A 23862-nucleotide genomic window follows, 5' to 3' on the forward strand; every position below is an offset into this window, starting at 1 on the left:
CCTTATCGACATTTTCATCAGGTATTTCAGCGGAAATCAATTTCGTTAGAAGTAATTTTATAATGTAGCCAGATTAGTATATGTGCGTGTGGCAAACCTCGTTTTTACCATTCCACTGAGTACATCCAGCATCGCACAGACCCAAACACTTCAAGTTTTACTATGTAGTTTATCAGTGATTTCAACTTTTGCCGGAAGACACGGGCCGTAATGTCATGTCTATGAACCGCCGATTGTCCTTGAAGTAGAAGCTGCTGTATCTCGTCCCAAGATTGATTACATGTAAATGTAATAAATAAATCTGGACGACCATAGAGACGAACATACGCAATAGCATCTTGAGCATATTCATGCATTTGACGGGGACTGCCAACATATGACGAAGGTAATATTTAAATATTAAAATTTAATATTAAAGTGATAGCCGTCGGCTCCATCCCAAAAAATGATAGGATATTGTAGGGCATCGTAGCATCGATGAGTTTCAGCAATTCTTACCAACTGAGCGTTTCGCTTATGAAGAATAATATATCGAGGTAAAAACTGATCACCGACCATAACGATTGCCACTTCGTCGATAGTTGGAGCATTGTATCTACGCACATTTTGGCCAGGAGGCGTTTTGTCAGCGGAAATAACAATTTTATGCGTATCAGTAGGCATCAAATCGATGGCTGTTTTGAACAGACGCACTAAATTATTATTTTCGTGGAAAAGATGTTGCAACTGGGAAACGATTGTCCTTTCAACGTTGGGAGAAATTTCGCAACGTGCATTCAATTCAGAATTTCTATCACTGATGAAGTACAACTGTAAAAATTTATGATTCTCGCCTGAGAATGGTAGAAGGGACCCTGCTCTATGATAAATTTGCCCTTTTACTTTGAAAGTAGGCATAAATTGATCTGGATTTTCGATTTGGGCACCAAACGACGTCATTTGGAAACATGAGTTATATTTTCTGATCTGTGATAAAAAACGCTTAGATTCTGACGTAGTTCCAGTAAGCAAAGTCTTCAATGGCTTTGGTGGTGCAGCCAATAGAGGAAGTTTAACTTTTCCTGAGGCGCAACACATTCCCATTGTAATTGAATTTCAAGGCCTTGCAATAGGGATAAATTTTAGACATAGTCCCGATTTGAACACATCTACTCAAGCTATAATCATCGACTGGGCTGTACCTGAATGCCAGGCGATAACTTTCAGGTTGCTCTTGTGATTCCTCGGCACGCTTTCTTTTCTTACTTTCTCTATCAGCCGCAAGCCTGTTTTCTTGCTGTTCTTGTGATTCCTCGGCACGCCTTCTTTTTTCACTTTCTCTTTTAGCAGCAAGTCTGGTTTCACGTTGCTCTTGTGATTCCTCGGCACGCTTTCTGTTCTTACTTTCTCTATCAGCCGCAAGCCTGTTTTCTTGCTGTTCTTGTGATTCCCCGGCACGCCTTCTTTTTTCACTTTCTCTTTTAGCAGCAAGTCTGGTTTCGCGTTGCTCTTGTGATTCCTCGGCACGCTTTCTTTTCTTACTTTCTCTATCAGCAGCAAGTTTTTTGGCATAGACTCTTTGAGCAGCTTCCTCGGCTGTTGACATTGTAGGTTCTTCAGTCATTTTACAATTAAACATTTTTCCGTGAACGAATCAAATAATTGAAGAAAAAACGGGTTTAATTTTTTTAAATAAAGCAGTGACAACAAAATAAAATAAAAACTACACTTTAACTAACAAAAATTAAAAATACTCCGAATATTTCGGCCCCACCTCCGGGAGCCTTTCTCAACGGAAAAAAAAACAAAAAGGGAGAAAATTACAACAATTTAAGACTACTTTTAAGACATTTTAAAAATGCCACGACAACTAAACCAAACTAAAAATACAAACAATCAAATATAAAAGAAACAAGAACTCACATTTTTAAAACAAACACTCCCGCACTTGACTGTAACTTTAGAAAAAAACTGCAATAATTGTTTCTATTGGCACTTTCCTCTGCCACAATCGCTGTATAAATGGGGATCTATCAAAAATGAAAAATATAAATACTTGTAACAATACGAAAAAGAGGTCACCCAACCCCCAAATCCAATCAAAATCTTACAGGTTAATGAAACACAATTATGAATTATAAATTGAATGGATTTTTTCATTTGCTATTTTAGCTGCCGTCCGTTGACTTCTTACAGCATTGACCATGCTTTGACCTCCGTTCGCAAGGTTATTACTTGTTTCAGGACAATTATGCAAACCAATACTCATTAAAGTTTTTGACTGGTCTTTAATTAAACTATTATAAATTGAATTTATTTTAAATCCCCCCTCATCTCTATTGATACTAATACCCCCATAGATAATCTTTTTTATTTCTATAATTTCTCTGAAACTTTGTAAAAGTCCTACAGACTTATCAATAATTTTTGTCTGATCAAATAAAATACTATGATGAGGAAAATTATACACGTGACCAGCTATAGCGGATTCACGTGTATAATTTTCCTCATCATAGTATTTTATTTGATCAGACAAAAATTATTGATAAGTCTGTAGGACTTTTACAAAGTTTCAGAGAAATTATAGAAATAAAAAAGATTATCTATGGGGGTATTAGTATCAATAGAGATGAGGGGGAATTTAAAATAAATTCAATTTATAATAGTTTAATTAAAGACCAGTCAAAAACTTCAATGAGTATTGGTTTGCATAATTGTCCTGAAACAAGTAATAACCTTGCGAACGGAGGTCAAAGCATGGTCAATGCTGTAAGAAGTCAACGGACGGCAGCTAAAATAGCAAAGGAAAAAATCCATTCAATTTATAATTCATAATTGTGTTTCACTAACTGAAACTTATTTGTCTGATCAAATAAAATACTATGATGAGGAAAATTATACACGTGACCAGCTATAGCGGATTCACGTGTATAATTTTCCTCATCATAGTATTTTATTTGATCAGACATAAATTATTGATAAGTCTGTAGGACTTTTACAAAGTTTCAGAGAAATTATAGAAATAAAAAAGATTATCTATGGGGGTATTAGTATCAATAGAGATGAGGGGGAATTTAAAATAAATTCAATTTATAATAGTTTAATTAAAGACCAGTCAAAAACTTCAATGAGTATTGGTTTGCATAATTGTCCTGAAACAAGTAATAACCTTGCGAACGGAGGTCAAAGCATGGTCAATGCTGTAAGAAGTCAACGGACGGCAGCTAAAATAGCAAAGGAAAAAATCCATTCAATTTATAATTCATAATTGTGTTTCACTAACCTGTAAGATTTTGATTGGATTTGGGGGTTGGGTGACCTCTTTTTCGTATTGTTACAAGTATTTATATTTTTCATTTTTGATAGATCCCCATTTATACAGCGATTGTGGCAGAGGAAAGTGCCAATAGAAACAATTATTGCAGTTTTTTTCTAAAGTTACAGTCAAGTGCGGGAGTGTTTGTTTTAAAAATGTGAGTTCTTGTTTCTTTTATATTTGATTGTTTGTATTTTTAGTTTGGTTTAGTTGTCGTGGCATTTTTAAAATGTCTTAAAAGTAGTCTTAAATTGTTGTAATTTTCTCCCTTTTTGTTTTTTTTTTCCCGTTGAGAAAGGCTCCCGGAGGTGGGGCCGAAATATTCGGAGTATTTTTATTTTTTGTTAGTTAAAGTGTAGTTTTTATTTTATTTTGTTGTCACTGCTTTATTTAAAAAAATTAAACCCGTTTTTTCTTCAATTATTTGTTTCGTAAATGGAAAAGCAGTGTGGTCTAAGAAATTATTTACGTGAACGAATGTCTTAAATACCTTTAATGACGTCATCTTCATAACAAACATGACGACAACTAACTTCATGACGACATGACGACCTGATGACATGACGTCACTCGACACACAGACAACTTATTTTTAACATGACGTCACTCGATACACGGACACACAGACAACTTATTTTTATATATATAAATATATGTATAGAAGATGAAATAGACTTCGTGAAAGTACAAAAATAAAGTGGGAAAACTGGAAAGCATACATCAATCAAACAGTTCGTGGTAATGAAATGTGGTAAGGAGCGACCCGGCTCAATAGTAACCGAAACTCTAAAAAATGGAATTTTGATACCAATAGTTACATCAAAAGAATCGCATTTTAATGCTGATTTTAAATATAAGAGTTTCATCAAGATCAGTTATACCCATCAAAAGTTACGAGCCTGAGAAAATTTGCCTCATTTCAGAAAATAGGGGGAAACACCCCTAAAATTCATACAATCTTAACGAAAATCACATAATCAGATTCAGCGTATCAGAGAACCTTATTGTAGAAGTTTCGAGCTCCTATCTACAAAAATGTGGAATTTCGCATTTTTTACCAGAAGACAGATCACGGATGCGTGTTTATTTGTTTTTGTTTTTTTTCCTCAGGGGTGATCGTATCGACTGAGTGGTCCTAGAATGTCGCGAGAGGGCTCATTTTAACGGAAATTAAAAGTTCTAGTGCTTTTTTAAGGGACTGAAAAAATTGGAGGGCACCTAGGCCCCCTCCCACGCTCATTTTTTCCCAAGTCACCGGATCAAAATTCTGAGATAGCCATTTTATTCACCACAGTCGAAAAACCTAATAACTATGTCTTTAGGGACGACTTACTCCCCCGCAGTCCCCGTGGGAGGGGCTGCAAGTTACAAACTTTGACCTGTGTTTACATATAGTAATGGTTACTGGGAAGTGTACAGACGTTTTCAGGAGGATTTTTTTGTTTAGGGGGGAGATTTGAGGGGTGGGGGTACGTGGGAGGATATTTACATAGAGAAAATTGTTATGGGGGAAGAGAATTTCAATGAAGGGGGCGCAGGGTTTTCTAGCATTATTTAAAAAAAACACAATGAAAAAATAAATAAGAAAAGTTTTTGAGCAGCATTAAAACTTAAAACGAACAAAAATTATTACGCATATGAGGGGTTTACCTCCTCGTTATACCTCACTCTTTACGCTAAAGTATTTTTAGTAATTTCAACTATTTATTCTACGACCTTTGTGATTCAGAGGTCAGTCTGAAGGAATTGGGACAAACTTTAAGCTTTAGGGTAAAGAGTGAGGTATTGAAGATGGTTGAACCCCCTCATACACGCAATAAAAACATACGAATATAGAAGTTTGTTACGTAAATTAATTCGTAAGTTACGTATATTTTTTACCAATGAAAACGTTTGTAAAAAATTAAAAGTTCTAGTTGCTTTTTTAAGTAATCAAAAAATTGGAGGGCAACTAGGCCTCCTCCCTCGCTCCTTTTTCTCAAAATCTTCCGATTAATTGCAATTAATTAATATGCAAATTTCGTTTTAATTACTTATGTGCGGAGAGCCAAGATCAAAACATGCATTAATTCAAAAACGTCCAGAAATTATAAAAAATACAAGTTTTTTTAAATGAAAGTAAGGAGCAACATTAAAACTTAAAACGAACAGAAATTACTTAGTATATGAAAGGGACTTTTCCTCCTCAACGGCCCGCTCTTTACGCTAAAGTTTCTTTCTGTTTTAAAAATGAGTTAAGAGAAAGAGTCAAACTTTAGCGTAAAGAGGGGGCCGTTGAGGAGGAAAAGCCCCATTCATATACGGAGCAATTTCTGTTCGTTTTAAGTTTTAATGTTGCTCCTTACTTTCATTTAAAAAAAAACTTGTTTTTTTTATTGAATCAATACCTAACAAGATTGTTCAACTCTATTAATATAATTGAGCTTCAGCAGTAATTGAACAGGAGGGGGTCAAGAGATGACTCATATTATTTTTATCTTTTCTGGGGGATCAAGCCACTCAAAAGTTGAGAAACGATGATTTAGTCACTGTATCCCAGACTATGAGCATTAATGAAGGAACTGGAAAAGTGAAATGCTTTTATGATATAATTTAGAAGCTGGAGCTGAATCGAGTATTTAAACTTGCCCGAATTGGACCCATTAATATCAAAGGAAATTCATATAGGAAGTGAAATGTCCTAACACCAGCACTCTGATTACAAGAAGTGATACCAAAAAAAGATATGAATGGCAGAGATACGTAGAGTAAAATCTAAATAGGAATCGATTTGAAGTACGTCTTAAGAATGTGCGCACTCAATACGGGTATGCACCATATTTGGCATGATTAAAGCTCAAACAATCCCTTCTATCATTTAACCAACCTTACCGGCCTTTCTTTTGCTAAGTGCTAAGCAGTTATAGGGTCTTTATACGTGTTGTAAAATTGGTTGTTTCTTCAAGTGCTTGTGCGTTCGAGTATCCCAAATTTCTTAGCCAACTTTCCTTTCCTTAGCGTTTCATGAGAGGTAAATGGCATCACAGGTTAAGAATATTACTATCCACGCTGTCGGATAGGCTACACCTACTAACACCGAAAAGGTCAGGGTAAGCGAGGATAAGTGACGCCATGTCAAAAAAATTCATTCTTTTCAAAAATTAAAAAAAAGTTGATGAAATTATATGCAGAAAACAAGAAGGGACGGTAATTGTGAAATGTGGTACACCTTAAGAGATGAGTAAATAAGTTATGTTAACAGTGGAATGCACGTGATTAATGTTGTTACTCGCTTATTTGTCAACGGCGATTCACTTAACAAGCTTCTAAATAAGTATTTGCTGTTATCTTTTAGTAGATTCTATCCGGATAAGCTTATTGTTAATCAGTGGCATCGCTTGGGAGGGGCAAAGGGGCAGTTGCCCCCCAATAATTTAGAGAAGAAATCTAGTATCTACCCCATACCCTTGACTCTTCGGATGTGGACCCCTTTTGCCCCCTACCCCAATAAAATATTGGAGCTACGCCCCTGGTGCTAATCCTACAAGTCTAATAAGAGAGGCTCACACGTAGCCACACACACTATAAGAAAGTTATGAGGATTTCATGTTCACGCAGCATTGTGCCCTATATCATTTTCACTTCGAGGTGTAACATCATTTTAACAGTCATTCGACGAGTTGTCAGAGCGGTGACACTTGACTCATCATTCATGTGATCAAAATCTCTTCCAAGGTAATCTTGGGTATAAAAGGTTAGAAAGCGATTTAGAAGATAAAAACAAGAGTATGGTCGGCTACTAAAAAGGTTAGAAAATAATAAGGCCTAGTTGCTGATAGTATGGTAAATGAGTTATTTTTTAATATGGTTGTTGGACCAAGAATAAATTGCACAAAAAAGCAGTTTGATCCACTGCTTCCACACTTATAAAGATAGGGGGTAAAATAGTTACGTCATGATTCACGAGTTTTAGTTCTCTTTTAGTAATGTTTATCTATCATTGGACCCGCTTAAGATTTTTCTGATGATGTGTCATAGGGTATGAAAGTACGAATGGTATAGGACGTATTGCACATCGTAGGATAAAATTGATCTAGCTAAAAGTAGACATAATCAGTTCAGTAGCAATGCACAGTCATCACGGACTACTTTGGCAAAGTCGCAATATTCATAAAAGCGTTTGCTCTTTTATAATTCCATGTCTCGGAACCAGTGGAAAACAAAATGTTCGAGACAGAAGGCTATACAATTCTGCTTAATAGAGAAGCTCATTTCTATTTATCGAGTTTTACGAAGAAACAATAAACTTAGACAGAACGAGTTAGCAAAATACTTAATTATAGCAATAATTAATTAACAATAATAAATAAATAACAAAAATAAAATAAACAATAAATAACAATAAATTAAAAAAAAATATTAATTAACAATAATTATTCCACCTCAATTGTTCACCGTGAAAATTAAAAAGGGCAGAATTATAAGTACTTACTGTCGGGTGCATTTGAGACTGAAATATATGTATTTATAATATGTATTAATAGCTATGCCCTTATGTGGTATATTCAGTGGTTTCTACTCAGAAATTAAAATAAAACAAGCAAAACAAACTTATATATTCAGGAGATTTTGTTAGCCCTCAATCCCTGAGTGTTTGTTTGTCGACAAGGCTGCCAGGTCACCAGCTCTGCCCCGCTGTTTCTCTATCGATACTACTATTACTAAAAACTCAATGGAGCAACAAGCCATCGGATGCCAACTATGTTGCGCACAATCCTTCTCCATCCCAATCTATTCAAAGCTTTCCCTCTCTACCCCTCCCAAGAAGTTCCATTTTCCTTCTAACATTTTCTTACAACCTGCTCCCACGCCACTTGAAAACGAACTGCTTTTTATTTGACCCTATATGGATGGCCGAAAAGGCAGTATGGAAAAATTAGATGCACATATATCAATTCATGAAAAAAATTTCTTCCATCTATATCTGCGACTTCTGTTGATAGGGATAAGAAATTCGATCTTTTGAAAGGTCAATTTTTCACTGTTAAGGACTGGGAGAAAATTATAAGACATTAATTAAACAAAAAAGATTTTGATTAAGTTTAAAGTAAAAAATCAAATCTAGATGAAATGAAGTTACAAGGAATTAGTTCTTACGTATTATAGCGATCACACTTTGTTCTTCATCTGTTATGAAACCATTTTTTTGAGTTCATTCGGAAATAATCAGCATAGCATGAGCAAGATAAAGTATTATGCATGTGTATCTTAATTAAATATTTAATATATAGAGGTGGTGGGTTAGGTATTTAATATAATTCGACCTGGGCGGCCTTCTTTTCATGACTCTCAGTTGCATTTTCCATAATCTTGTTACTTAAGTATTACATTTTCATCACATTTTGGTATATTTCATTGGGATTAACTTCACTTCTTTGGTGTGGTCGCTATAACACGTAAGTACCCAAGGAATAATCATGCCACGTATTTTAGAGAATCAGGCAGATGACAGCTTTTTAGGCTTAAAAAGCCGTTATCCTTTTTTTGTTTTTTGTTGTGTCTTTGAAATTTGCCAATACATTTTTCACATAAAACACAGATTGTGCAAGCTCATTGGAAATGTTGACCTATGCATATTTGGTTTATCAGAACATATATGTTTGAGAAATACAAATAGAAATGTTAAAAGCTCTCAATAAACAGAATAATAACACAAAATTAGTATTTATTTTGCTTAGATCCCCATTTAACAAATTACAGGTTAAAATCAACAAATAGGAAATCATCCACCAGGCGATTTTTAACCATTATATATTTTGTATGACCAACTAGAAAAAAACAAAAAAAAATCAATAATAAAAAAGACACTTAAAGAAAAAACGTTCAAAATATTGAAATAAAAGAAAAATAATATGATGAAAAAATAAAAAATATCACTAACAATTTACAAATTAAACTAATTTTTTTACTAACATTATTTTTTTTCTATTTTTTTACTGAACTGTTTACTAAAATTAATAAAACTCGGGCCCAATTTGCGTTTTTGCTATACGATTGTCTGGGAAACGCTGTACAAAGGAAATAGCCTGATATTTTAAAAAACGGTTCGAACGGAAAAGAAAAGGCTGGACAATATTAATGTCTGACACCAAAGAAGTGACGCTGAACTAAATATTTCGCTAAAAACATCATACATTTATCTGTAAGCAAAGGTGTTCATCAGTAAAATATTTGGCTATAATTCTTTTATGTTTAAATTTGTATAGCTGAAACAGGAAATTTCGCCAATGCGAACTCTTCCCATCGATAATTGAAGTACTAAGGACATTAAAGTGAAAATATTTTTACCCCTGGACCCATCTCAGGTCTGTTAATACAAAAGATCACAATTTTTAAAGATTTTTCGGTACTTATCTATTAGCCAGTACACAGTCGAGAATTTGGATATATAAATTCAGACAATAACTGGTTTATTGATGTTTGTATACGGCGACAATTAGCTTCGTCTCAGTGGAAAACCACATTATAGCAATATTCTAATAAATATTTTAGTCAGCATTTTGGTTCGGTTAGGTTACATTTTGCATCCAGCCCCACTATACTTAGCCCCCACCCCTAATATGCAAGCGTTTCAGTGTTTTCAACCCCGTACCTGTAGATCCAAATTCTCGAGTGTGTACGGTCAAACAGATAAAAACCGATTTTTCACTTGACTTTTCAAATTATGACGTTTTTAGGAGTATCATATTTTTGTCAATGTTGCCAAGTCGAACCGTGAAAACAAATCAGTTCAACTTGACAACGCTTTCTGTCCGTGAAAATTCAAAAAATAACAATGTGCTGACTCTCAGAGGTCTCGACACCTTCGAAGGAAAGCTACACCTTCCAAGCTATTTGGAGTCATGCGTCATTTGTTTTTTGCTTTTCTTTGATACTTTTTCATTCTTCAAGGTTCTTTAAATACACAAGGATCCAAACCTCATTGATGGCATAAAACAAATCCAAAATTCAAAAGAGAATAGCCTAATATCCGACCAACAATTATCCCAGCCTGCCGTGAGAAAACTTGAGAAGGCAAGCCAGTAAACTGAAGCCAAAAATTCAAATTCCGGAAGAATGAATGGACTACGTAAAGAGATAAAAACCGGATTTGACTATTACGTTACTAAAAATTATTTGCTCACTCAAAACTACTAACAAGTCTTGCATAGCTGATTCTGCTTTATAAGCTAATATGATGATCCCTAGAAAACAATAATCAACACAAACAGTAATATATTAGAAATAAATCACGGAGACAGAACTGCTACACATGAAATAAATTTGATACATGTCCATTATTCAGAAAACACCCAAGATGATTCAATTTACAGGTACACGGGTTGAAACAACTGAAACGCTTGGGAGATAGATAGGACATCAAGGATATACATATACATATATATATATATATATATATATATATATATATATATATATATATATATATATATATATATATATATATATATATATATATATATATATATATATATATAACACCTAGTTGGTGGGGGCGCTTCGCGCCCCCCCCAAGCCCCCCCGCGCGCGTAAGTCGTTACGCGCCATAATAGTTACGCGCCATTGTAGTTGTGTCCCTATGTCCCACCTGTGAATATAGATAGATAGATATATATATATATATATATATATATATATATATATATATATATATATATATATATGGTTTTAACTACGTAAAACTTGCGAATATACAACATTCTTTGCTGTCCCATTGTCTTTGCATATAAATAGATTGTCAGGTTTACCGACTCTTGAACATGCAACATATAATGGTCCATGGGAAAACAATCTGTATTCAGATCTATACCTCATGATTCCAATGATTGCCCTTGAGCTTTGTTGATGGTGATTGCTAATCGACCATTCCCTGTCCCGGTGTCCCGGTCGTCATTTATATCCCCCTGTTTCCCCCGGTGTCCCCGTTGTAGTTGTGTCCCTGTGTCCCGGTCGTCATTTATATTCCCTGTGTCCCGGTCGTCATTTGTATCCCGGTGTCCCGGTCTGTATATACATTCGTTTTTTAGTTTTGTTTTTCTCCTTTATTTTTTTCCTTTTTTTTTCTTTTTTAGCTTATTTAGATTTTTAGATTTTTTAGTTTTTTTATTAGTTTTTAGTTTTTTTTTCTTTTTAGTTTTTTTGTCCCGGTCGTCATTTATATCCCCCTGTTTCCCCCGGTGTCCCCGTTGTAGTTGTGTCCCTGTGTCCCGGTCGTCATTTATATTCCCTGTGTCCCGGTCGTCATTTGTATCCCGGTGTACCGGTCTGTATATACATTCGTTTTTTAGTTTTGTTTTTCTCCTTTATTTTTTTCCTTTTTTTTTCTTTTTTAGTTTATTTAGATTTTTAGATTTTTTAGTTTTTTTATTAGTTTTTAGTTTTTTTTTCTTTTTAGTTTTTTTTGTAGTTTTTACCTTCTTTTTAGTTTTGTTAGTTTTTTTTTTTACTTATGTCCTGGTCGTCATTTATACTCCCTGTGTCCCGGTGCTTTGTTGATTGCTAATCGAACATTCCTTTTGTCCTGGTCGCTTTCTCTTTGAGTGTCGTCATTTATTTTTTTCTTTTTTAGTTCTTTTAGTTTTTACCTTTTTTAGTTTTTTTTAGTTTTTTAGATGAAAATTTTTTTTAGTTTTTTCCTTTTTTTCTTTTTAGTTTTTTATTGGTTTTTACCTTTATTTTAGCTTATTTTTCAGTTTTTTCCTTTTTTTTTAGTTTTTTTTTATTTTTTATTTTTCTTTAGTTTTTTACCTTTTTTTAGTTTTTTTAGTTTTTTTAGTTTTTTAGCTTTTTTACTTTTTTTATTAGTTTTTAGTTTTTTTGTAGTTTTTGCCTTTTTTTAGTTTTTTCAGTTTTTTTTTTAGTTTTTTATTGGTTTTTACCTTTATTTTAGCTTATTTTTCAGTTTTTTCCTTTTTTTTAGTTTTTTTAGTTTTTTACCTTTTTTTAGTTTTTTCAGTTTTTTAGCTTTTTTATTTTTTTTATTAGTTTTTAGTTTTTTTTGTAGTTTTTGCCTTTTTTTTAGTTTTTTTAGTTTTTTAGTTTTTTAGCTTTTTTATTAGTTTTTTTTGTAGTTTTTGCCTTTTTTTAGTTTTTTTAGTTTTTTAGCTTTTTTATTTTTTTTATTAGTTTTTAGTTTTTTTTGTAGTTTTTGCCTTTTTTTAGTTTTTTCAGTTTTGACGTCACCTGATCCAGTTTTTTCAGGTGACGTCACCTGATCCACGATCCACAGATCCACAGACAACTTATTTTTATATATATAGATAGTTTTTTTTTTTTTTACTTATGTCCTGGTCGTCATTTATACTCCCTGTGTCCCGGTGCTTTGTTGATTGCTAATCGAACATTCCTTTTGTCCTGGTCGCTTTCTCTTTGAGTGTCGTCATTTATTTTTTTCTTTTTTAGTTCTTTTAGTTTTTACCTTTTTAGATGAAAATTTTTTTTAGTTTTTTCCTTTTTTTCTTTTTAGTTTTTTATTGGTTTTTACCTTTATTTTAGCTTATTTTTCAGTTTTTTCCTTTTTTTTAGTTTTTATTTTTTTTAGTTTTTTACCTTTTTTTAGTTTTTTTAGTTTTTTAGCTTTTTTACTTTTTTTATTAGTTTTTAGTTTTTTTTGTAGTTTTTGCCTTTTTTTTAGTTTTTTCAGTTTTTTTTTTAGTTTTTTATTGGTTTTTACCTTTATTTTAGCTTATTTTTCAGTTTTTTCCTTTTTTTTAGTTTTTTTTAGTTTTTAGTTTTTTTAAGTTTTTTACCTTTTTTTAGTTTTTTTTAGTTTTTTAGCTTTTTTATTAGTTTTTAGTTTTTTTTGTAGTTTTTGCCTTTTTTTAGTTTTTTTAGTTTTTTAGCTTTTTTATTTTTTTTATTAGTTTTTAGTTTTTTTGTAGTTTTTGCCTTTTTTTAGTTTTTTCAGTTTTGACGTCACCTGATCCAGTTTTTTCAGGTGACGTCACCTGATCCATCCACAGATCCACACACAGACAACTTATTTTTATATATATAGATATATATATATATATATATATATATATATATATATATATATATATATATATATATATATATATATATATATATATATATATATATATATATATATATATATATATATATATATATATATATATATATATGGCTAAGTACAGCAGGGCTGCATGCAAAATGTAACCTAACCAAAATACCAACTAAATGTTTGATTAAAATAAGCTACAAAGTAGTTTTCCACTGAGCCGAAGCTAAGTGTGTCCGTTTACAGACAGCTATAAAACCGGTTATTGTCTGATCTTGTAGATCCAAATCCTTAGTGTATTCTGAATAATGGACAAGTACCATTAATTTGAGTGAAATAAACTATTCGAGTTCCAGAATTGACCACTAAAAAATAATCCATAAATCTCACAGAATAAGTTTATTCCGTGAGAAAATTTATTTGTTGAGATGCAATATAGATTAATATGGTCTACCTTTCTCAAAGACCCACTTCACTTTGGTTAGCCAAGCCTGACAAGAAGAAAAAAAGTAAAAAAAAAAGGTCATCCCAAAACCCTTCGAAGCTGAAAGAAATATGATCTAGATACCGAATCCTGGTTTTGAGAAGAAAAAGAAGCTTTTTTCTGGTAAGCCAATCCAACATTCACTCCAAAATCAAAATAAATTGTCAGACAAAAGTCGTGGGGTCCTCCAACTTTGACAAAATAACATCAGAAATAAGACAAAACTGACCAAGGATTAGGCTAAGTCTGATTCAAATTCTTTTTTGAACAAAATAAAAGTCATATTAAATATAAACAAAATCATTCCGACAATTTAAGAAACATTCTAAAATAATTTTTTTTAGCTTGGTTAGCTAAATCCAACAAATTTGATTACATTAATAATTGAATTGCAGGTAAATTTGTATGTAAAATCACGGACAAATATACTAATGAGTCGCAAAGAGAGAAATAACACGTTTACTACATCCGCTGACATATCAACAAGTAAATAATCTTTTTATGTCCTTAGAGATAAGGTACTCAGCAGAAAAAAAGTAGATAAGCACTTATGAAAGAAGTTATGTGTTTACTTATTTGGTTACAATTTTAGTTTTTTTTTTTTACCTTAAGCTTCATATTCTCTGTCAAGGCCGCATCCAGGGAGAGGGGTTTAATCCCCCCCCCCCCCGAAATGTTCTTCCAACTCGTAAAAACGTAACCAAAATGAATTTCAACAAATTGTTGATGTTTTTTTATTTGTAATCCCCGTTTAGACGCTATATATGAGGCCTCATATGAGAATGGTTGACAGAAACGTCAAAATTCTAGTTTTTAACTTAGGAATTCACGTTCCCTACGGACTAAATCATTTTGGAGAAAAGGCGAGAAAAGCTTGTTGTTTTCCATCACCAACAAAAAAAATATATATATATATATATAAATAAATATATATATATATATATAAATAAAAAATATATATATATATATATATATATAACCGACAGATTCAACCGGCTATACAGTACTTTGGTTATACCTCATTTTCTAGCTGTCTCCATTTTGAAATATCTTTTCCGAAAGTGATAAAACGATACCTGCGCTAAGATTATTGTAAATATGCAAAATTTGATGAAACTTTTATATATCTAAAAACAGCATACAGATTTGATTAATTTGATGCATCTTTTGGTATCAAATCTCCGTTTTTTAGAGTTTCGGTTACAATTGAGCCTTACTCCGAAAAAAATTCCGGATATCCATTGATTAAAAAACACCGTCAAACTTGTTAAACAATTATGCTGCTTCTTTTCATCAAATTTATTTGATATAAAACGAGGTAGTAATGTGTACAGGGTTGCCACAACGGTTAGGTAAATAAATATGCAAAATTTCAGCTCAATTTAAGACCGTGGACAAGGAATGCTTCGGTGTCGCGTCAGTTCGGTGTTGCAGATCCAATTGCAGCTCTCATTACGCGTCTGACGGAATTTTTAAAGTCCATTGAGTCCAGTAGCCTTGCCCTTGTGATCCGTCCTTAAGCATCATTGTGTATTTTGATAGTACCTAAAGTTTTGATTCCTTTTTGTTTATTTATTTACTCCATTTGCGGCTTTTTATCGTTTTTCGAAAGGGGAATAAAAAGGCCAAGAAGGAAACTCTTGAGCACAGGAGAGGAATGCCGTGCCTCCGTTTTGCAACCTGTTCCGTTTCTGAACCTGTTCCTATCTTGTCGCTCATCCGTTGCTTACCCTCCATGTACGACAAAATCTATGTCCGTTTTATTACAGATAAAATAAATCGCATGTTTTCCTCTTTTTTTCGTTGGTACTGGTGATACCCAAGTTTTATATTCGTTTGATTCTTTAGTTTCCTCCCCCTATCTATAAATTATCTTTTAAACTTTTTCAATGCTAATTTTATCTCACTCTTTATTTAGTTTTGTTTTAGTTTTTACATTCTGAAATTTCACCACTTAATTTTTTTTTACTAATGAATCGCTTTGCCTTTCTGATTTTGTTGTTTATAGCATTGTTAGTCAGTTTTCTTTTTTCTTTTTTTTTTTGACGACTGAAATTTGAACTCGGTCCTTCGGGGCTGGAGATAGACATTTTTTGAAATCAAATATCTTATCTCACGATTTGGCGGATTTTCCCAAATGTTTTAGGAGTTAACATTTCCACAAGAATGGGATCTAGGAGAGAACCTTGGAGTACTCCATTGTCGACAGGGAAGGGACTAGAATAATTAATCTGATATTTGACTAACTGTGATCTATTTGATAAAAAGGGGGCAACAAATTTAACCAGGAAAGAATCAATATTGAAATCAGTTACAAGTTTTTCAACTAAAATATTGTGGTTAACGAGGACAAATGCTTTTTGAAGGTCAATGGAAATTAAATTTTGTCAGCAATTAGGTATTTTGAGAATTTTCCCAATCGAGTCCTTAAGAAAAACAAGGTAATGGGAAGAAGAAGTGGGTTTGATGTTCTCGAATTGTCTCAGGTCAGTAAAAGATAGGATTTAGTTTAGAGAATGTAGGAGTGAGTGAAATAGGACAAACACCTTCAAAACCAGGTTTTCCGTCTTGCGTTTTTGAGGTGTTAAAAAAAAACCTGTTTCCAAATTTGCGGATATTGGCTGGAATCAGTAGTCTCATTGAAAATAACAGACAAGGTCTTTGAGAGTCACTGAAAGCACTAATAAGAGGAAACGGGATATCTAAAGGGCAGACACTTGTTTTTCGTAGTTTTCCAATTCTTCTTTTAATCTCAGACAGATATATAGAGGGGAAGCAGGTGGGAAGCAGATAAGACAATGCCGGAGGGTTCTGGACGATAGAACTAAGGAACTTTTTAAGATTATTAGCAGTAACTTCTGGAGATTCAGGTAGGTTGAAATCAAGCTGATCTAGACTTCTACCACATAACTTTTTTTCCCTCGGAATACCAATTTTTTGGTTTATTGGTAAACAATTCTTTGACCTTGTTCTTGTAGTAGGATCGGGCAGATTTTCGTATTTCCTTTTTAATTGCTTTTCTTAGTTTATTAGCTTCATCCAGTTAACCATTTCTAAAAAGATTTAATTTTTTTTTAATTGGTTGATTAATGAATGTTTGTCGCTGGAGCATTTTTTAATTTTTTTTTTCTTAGAAATAAATTAGATATTTATTGTTTAGCTTTCTGTGAAAGGTAGTGATTTTTTCATCAAAATTATACAAATTACGAATATCAGACCAATCCTTAGTATTCAGCCACGTTCCAAAAGAAAGAAGGTCAGCATTTTGAAGGGGACGAAAAGAGCCATAAGTTACTGAGAATGTATGCTCAAAATTAAAAGAGGGGTACAGAAGGAGGGAAAATGATAACTCCCACCCAATGGAGGCAAAGCTGAGGGGGGACTGTAAAAATTATTCAGATTAGTTAGAATGACATCTAAAATGTATTTCCCCTAATTGTTGCTATTTTAACTATTTGCTTAGCTTTTAGAGAGGAGCAAAATGAATTCATCCTAAGTTCATTGGCGTCACCAACCAGAAAAAGTTCGGCATTTGGGTACTTAGAGATGACAAAATCAGCGCTGGTCTGCAACTGCTGGAGAAATTTGCGCTTTGCATCAATATTTTGGTTTCGCAAGTAATAGAAGACAGCTATTGCAATGATATTATAGGAATGGGGAAGTATTTTAGGTCTATTACTTAGCCAAAGGATTTTATTGTACTCAGATAAATTAGTAACAGAAATAATTTTAGGGAAAAGGCTGCGTTTAGTAAAAAACATGACACAACCTCCTTTTTTTCCAAGTGGGTGATCCAAAAGACGGAGCTTAATAAGTTCTGAATAATTTGACAAACAAAGAGGCCCTTGGGTGTACCTCATGAGACTGTACCTCTGTAACACCTATTGTAGCGTCAATTTGATTTAATTCTGACAGCACCTTGAGTTCAGTAAATTCGGCAAAATTAAAGCTTTTTGCATAAGTGATTAAAAAAATTTTGAAATTTAAAGCGACTGGGGAAACGTGACTGTCGTTGAGTTTCAGTAATTCTTGTGGTGGGTTTTAATTTTGGGCTGTGGGATGGTGCGGATAATTTTTGGGGCGGACTATTTATTACATGATAATTTTCGCGTATAGGAACTCTCAAACCAGAGTCACATTGGTAGGGTACTCATGGGGAATAAAGTCCAAGGGATGGGAGAAAGGTTTCCTGGTGATACAAGAAGAAGTCGAATTGGGAGTCTTCTTTATAGGGAGGGATGATAAGGCAAGATGATGCTGGAAAAGGGAAGTAGGATGGAGGGTATCTAAGAGGGGAGGGTTTAGGTTTATTTTGGCAAAAGACAGATGGAGGCCAGAAGCAGCTATCAAATTCATAGATGCATGGAGAGGATATATGTCAATGGGATGTAGATTTTTGGGAGGGGTATGAGTAAGGGGAGGTTTGGGGATAGTCCGAATTGGGTAACGTGATCTGATGGGTTGGGTCGACTGGGCACGCAAATGTACCTGGGATAGAGGAGACTTTTGGAGGATGGACTCCTGAGGTATTTTGCATTGGGTGTGCAGAGGGATAAGACTGGAAGTCGACTGGAACACGACCCAGAGGATGTAGGGGGTCGTGAATGCTTCTGTCGTCGCCATAAAAAAGGTTGAATTTTTAACCTACCCTCACCACTGGTGATACATGAGCAAAACAACACGATTTGTCAATACAAGCTAAAACAGGACAAAGGTCAACATGAACAAAACTGCCTTTATCGGACATACAAATACCTAAATAAAATTACAACATATATGTAAAAACTTGCACTGCTTGTGAAACTTACAGAGACCATGAATAAAATGGTTGCATATCACATTTGTTTTTCTTTTTATTCTTGCGTTATCTTTCATTTGATTTTTCACAAGTTTATCAAAAAACAAGTACTATATCATCATCTGCATATGTTTTAACATTAGCCTTGTTAGTCTTTACAGTGTCATTGTCACCTTTTAATGTTGACAGACAACCAGAAGCCAGTAAGATACTCGTGTCTTCGGGAACTTTTTCTGTTACCTTAACAATAGAAGCTATGTCTGTGGGATTATTTCGTTCATAAATAATTGAAGAAGGCCGGTTACCAACACCACCCCCTAATGTGCAAATTTAGCCCAAATTTGCTTCTAAAGTATTATATTACCATCATGTTTTGGTATTTTATCTTCAAATGTATTCCCCAGCTCCTCCCCCTCTCAATGACACAAAATTAAGCTTAGATTACATTCAAATTTGGGGAATAGTTCATTAAAACAGAAGCAACCCCATACATGATTCATAAATACTCTCAATGTTCCTATGTAAAAATTTACTGTTAAGTCATTGTTACCCTTCATCCTTGTGGACAAGTTTTTACTTACTCCACTTCTCTTCAACTGAAAGTGAATATTTGTCTAAATCTCACACAAATTGACAAATTCTGTTTATTTGTGAGTTAAAAGAATCTTGAAAGGGCTGGTAGCTATCAAGGTGTACATACAGGTAATGGGAAAACTGGAACATGGAAGATGAGTAGCCTAAAACAGTTACACTACAATTTAGCAGCAATTCTGTTTATTTTGGGGATTTACATTTTTGGGGGGGATTGGGGGATTTATATTTACACATTAGGGGGGGAGGTAGGGATAAAGTATGGCAAGGCTGCGTGCAAAATTTTTTAACTATGGTTATTCTGCATATTATAAAGGAAGAATTGTTTTCTTAACATCAGTACTTGCTTTGGTCAATATACCATACAAGTACCGTCAATATATTCATCCTATGATGACTAACAACTACAGTTTCAGCTACTTCAATGCCCAATGCCGCTTCAATGCCCTTATTAGATAAGGGCATTGCTAGTATCACAGCTTTACAATGCACTTGACTGCCAGGCTGCCAATCAATATTGTTCTCTCAGAAAATGAAATGGTGCTTTTTGTAGCTATAAAATAGTGATTAATCAGTATCAAGCATGCAGTTGGGTATACATTATTTTTGTAATACCAATAGCAAGGTAGTGAACAACTCCACCCATAAAAAAGTACAGTAGTTCAAAATAGGGATGACACCTTTTAATCAACAGTGAACATATATATATATATATATATATATATATATATATATATATATATATATATATATATATATATATATATATATATATATATATCTTTTTTCTGGATATTTCGAACGCATATAGTGTTCATCATCAGCAGTAAAAACTTCATGGAAAGGCAGTGTAGTCTTCAAAGTTATCTCCATCCGTAAAGTAACAGAAATAAGCTATATACAGTATATTTCAGACTTTGAATACCAAGCTCTATTGGTAGTATTAGATAAATATAATATAGTACTTTTGATAAAATGGTACATAAAAAATTATAGAGTACACTATTTATGGCTAGAATATGGCTGCAAGTACATGACTGCAAGCCATACTAGTTATTTTTTATATATCATAATACAGTGTATATAAACTCCATTATAAATATGTTTTGCTCTAAGCAAAGCTGCCAAAAGACAAGTTGTGCTGCTAAAATGTTGGCAGCTTTTGGGATCCTAGTACTGGTAGTTTTGGAACTGTTTGCACACCTGGCTCTGGATATAAGAAACAGGTAGAGTTTCGTCGACTTGTCCTGGCCGAGTGGATTGGTGCGCTGGATTCAGGATGCTTTGTCTGAGAGGACGCGGGTTCGAATCCCAGTGTACCCAATTGTTCAGTTTGGGACGGGGGTCAGTGGCGTGACTCTGTAAGCTTAGCCAGAGACGACCCAGCTCTAAATGGGTACCTGGAGAAATCTTGGAAGGTAACCAGAAGGGTGTGCAAAAGCACAGGATGGTTGGCCCCCAACCCCCCATTGCACTTCCCGGCTGAAGGGCCAAGAAACAGAGATCAGCACTGCTGGTAGGGACTGTAAAGTCTAATGCCATATCCTTTACCTTTTTTTTTTGAAAAGATAATAGCCTGATTACAAACAAACACAAAGTAGAAAGAATAGGGAAAATCTTTTCAAAACAGTGGAAATCAATTCAGTGGATATTTCTGCCCTAAGTCCAAGGGTTGTCTTCAGCACAATATGAGAAAGATATATATATATATATATATATATATATATATATATATATATATATATATAAACTTTCATTAAAATATGAGAATTAAAACTAATAATGCTTTTTAAACATCCACTGAATTGATTTCCACTGTCTTAAAAAGTTTTCCCTATTGTTTCTACTTTGTGTTTGTTTGTTATGGAAAGGCAGTGTGGTCTATCACTATTTTCATCTAGCCTGATTACATCTTCTCAGGATGTATGAAAGTCCTGAATTCATTTTTAAAGTTTTCATTCACCTACCTCAGTTAGTCTGCTTAGCAGGATAGCAAGACATCCACAACTATAAATTAACCCAATATTTTCCCCTTTTTTGGTAAAATTCTAAACAAGCTACTTGTTGCTATCTTGGAAAGTGCTTAGGTTAGGAAATAAGATTTTAGGGATAGATCTACAGATCAAAGTTTGTCTGGAAGGTATTTTTGAAGTACCTATCTCTGCTCCTTATCTCTCTAAAGGGCACTGACCTTTAAAAATCCTGCTATATTAAAATGAAACCTTACAAAATATATGCCCTTTTTAAATGAAGTACAAGAAATGTATTTTCAGCTTCACAACTTTTCCATTAAAAATTCTTGTTTAGTTACTTTTTGCTATCTTGGAAAGGGGTTAGGTTAAGAAAATGACACTTTCAGTAATGAATCCAGGGCCAGAAACATACTCTGGAAAGGTATTGCCAAGCTTCTATGTTAACCCTCTTCAGATTTCAAGTCTTAGAAATTTGCCTACTTGACAGGTTACTTGTCATGTAGTACAGATTACTTGACTAGGCTATTCAGGTTTTGACAAAACAACATTTTACCTTAATTTTCAGTTATCAGTTTCTTTGGTATAGGTTTAGCACATAAGCAAACATGTTATTAAAGCAATTCTTACTTCATAATATGCAGGATAATCATAGTTAACACATATGTCATGGGGAGAACCTTTATCTTCACTTCTTTCAGTGTTTTAGGGTAGTACACCAGTTACCAACCCCCAACAAATAAAGCGGCATCCCCCATAAAATTAAGAAAATAATTTATACCTAACTGATCATCCTTAAAAATAGCAGTTTTTCATCTTATTCTGCCACATGCTCTACATGCAACATCATTTCTAGCTCAATTTGATGCATCTATTGACACAAAGCAGAGCCTGACTTTAGCCAGTCTAGGAATTATGCAAGGATTTTGATTTTTTTTTAATGTCATATAATTATTATCAATAATTAGACAAAATTTTGATTAGTTTTTAGGAATGGTGTGGTTTTTAAATGATTGTTTTTCTTAATAATAAAAAATTATCCTTTCAAACCTAAAGGGGCCTAACTTGTAAAAAGTAACAAAAATCCATATAAACAAAATTTCCTTTGTTAAGTACTTTTTTCACCCCTCATCCACCCAACAAAAAACTTGCATATGCCCTCGAATGCACAACAAAACTGAATAAAATAAAAACAAACCTGAAAAGCCAATAAGAGACAAAAAAATATGATTTAACTAAAATAAAGAACAGATAAAAAAGATAAATAAAGAATAAATAAATAACAGATAAATAACAAATAAAGACAGATAAATAACAGATCAATAACAGATCAATAACGAAAATAAAATAAAAAATAAAGAACAGAAGACTTACAGGGTTGTCATATTATAAAAACTAATCCTTGAATAACAAAATTGTTGAAATTTTATTGAGGCAACAGCCTTGTTGTAGCACCATAGTAATCACTTATAGCTGGCATGTTTGATATTACATCAACAGGACAAAGGTTAAAAAAGCCTCTTCTTTCATGAATAAATACCCAAGCAGACTTATATCAAATATGAAATGCTGGATTATGTGCCTAGTGAAAGGAAATCCCTAGATATGGATTTGATGATATGATGTTGAACTCCTTACTTCTGAGCTACAACACCACCAAGCTAGTGGATTTAACTGAAATATTTACTGAGTTGTGAATTAAATTAAAAGTACCAGGGGGTCAAGCTTCACAAGATGAAGAAGAATTAAATTTTTCTTAAGGATTTCTTTTTTGGATTTTTGTACAGGCAAATTGTTCCATGTTACCATAAATCAAATTACGGGGAGAATAAGTAGCATACAGACACCAACTACAAGTTAATAAATATAAAAAAATATATAGTATAAATAATTACAAGAAGAATTGCTAAGGATAGCCTGCACCTAATTGTAATTTTGAGTCAGAAATCCCTTAAGTTCAACCTTCTCATCTCTATTTACCCTTGTTTAAAGGTCTTTAGATAAGACATTTCAACACATGGGTTTGTTTAAATGCCTACATTCCAGTCTGAACTATACCATAAAAGGTAATAATTGTTGTTCAATGTTGATGTTATAATTATGGAATATAGTAGCTTAAAAAATAGTGAAAAGTTAACTTTTTCTAAGGTAAGCAAGGATTTACACTTTTAATAGTAATATTGGATTGAATTTGACCAAAATATAAGCTGTAATGCACAAAAAGCTGCAATATATAGAGGAGGGGAGAGGGGTATAGTTAGAGACCTTAAAATACTTTCCCAGGATGTACTTTTTTCTGTAGACCTGCCCCAGAAAATTTCAATTCCCTAACCCAACAACTTTCTAAGATAGCCAAAAGTCACTAAAGTAGAAATTTACTGAAATGATTAGATTGTACTGATGGTGTTTAATTTGTAGGTTATTTGAAAACAGAGGAAATGCTTATTTTTTGGAAAGTTGTTTTAAAAATTATACAATAATGAAAGAAGTGAAGATGGAAAAGTTAAGTAATAATGGAAGAAGTTCTCTACATGCAAAACATGTTAACTGTGATTAGCCTATTATGTATATTATGAAGTAAGAACTGTTTTTTTAATATGTTTCCTTATGTGAAGGGGCTTATCTAGGCTTACAATGCTTCTGCTTCTTTGGTTTTAGTTTGGAAAATATAATTCCATTTAT

At 33.3% G+C, this 23862-nt stretch overlaps 1 protein-coding gene across 8 annotated transcripts in view; it reads right to left on the bottom strand.

Annotated features, from left to right (window-relative positions):
* Positions 1 to 23862, bottom strand: part of LOC136035537 (moesin/ezrin/radixin homolog 1-like) — a 123100-nt gene that overhangs the window by 97825 nt on the left and 1413 nt on the right. For 2 of the 8 annotated variants that reach the window (XM_065717429.1, XM_065717395.1), the window contains exon 1: positions 10253 to 10376. The exons of 4 other annotated variants lie outside the window; for them this stretch is intronic. The gene's annotated coding sequence lies outside the window, so the exon portion shown is untranslated. Of the gene's footprint in view, positions 1 to 10252; positions 10377 to 23862 lie in introns of those variants that run through there. 2 more of the 8 variants (XM_065717445.1, XM_065717412.1) reach the window with 2 other exon arrangements.

The sequence above is a fragment of the Artemia franciscana genome, chromosome 2 (genome assembly GCF_032884065.1).
Source record: "Artemia franciscana chromosome 2, ASM3288406v1, whole genome shotgun sequence".
Taxonomy (NCBI): domain Eukaryota; kingdom Metazoa; phylum Arthropoda; class Branchiopoda; order Anostraca; family Artemiidae; genus Artemia; species Artemia franciscana.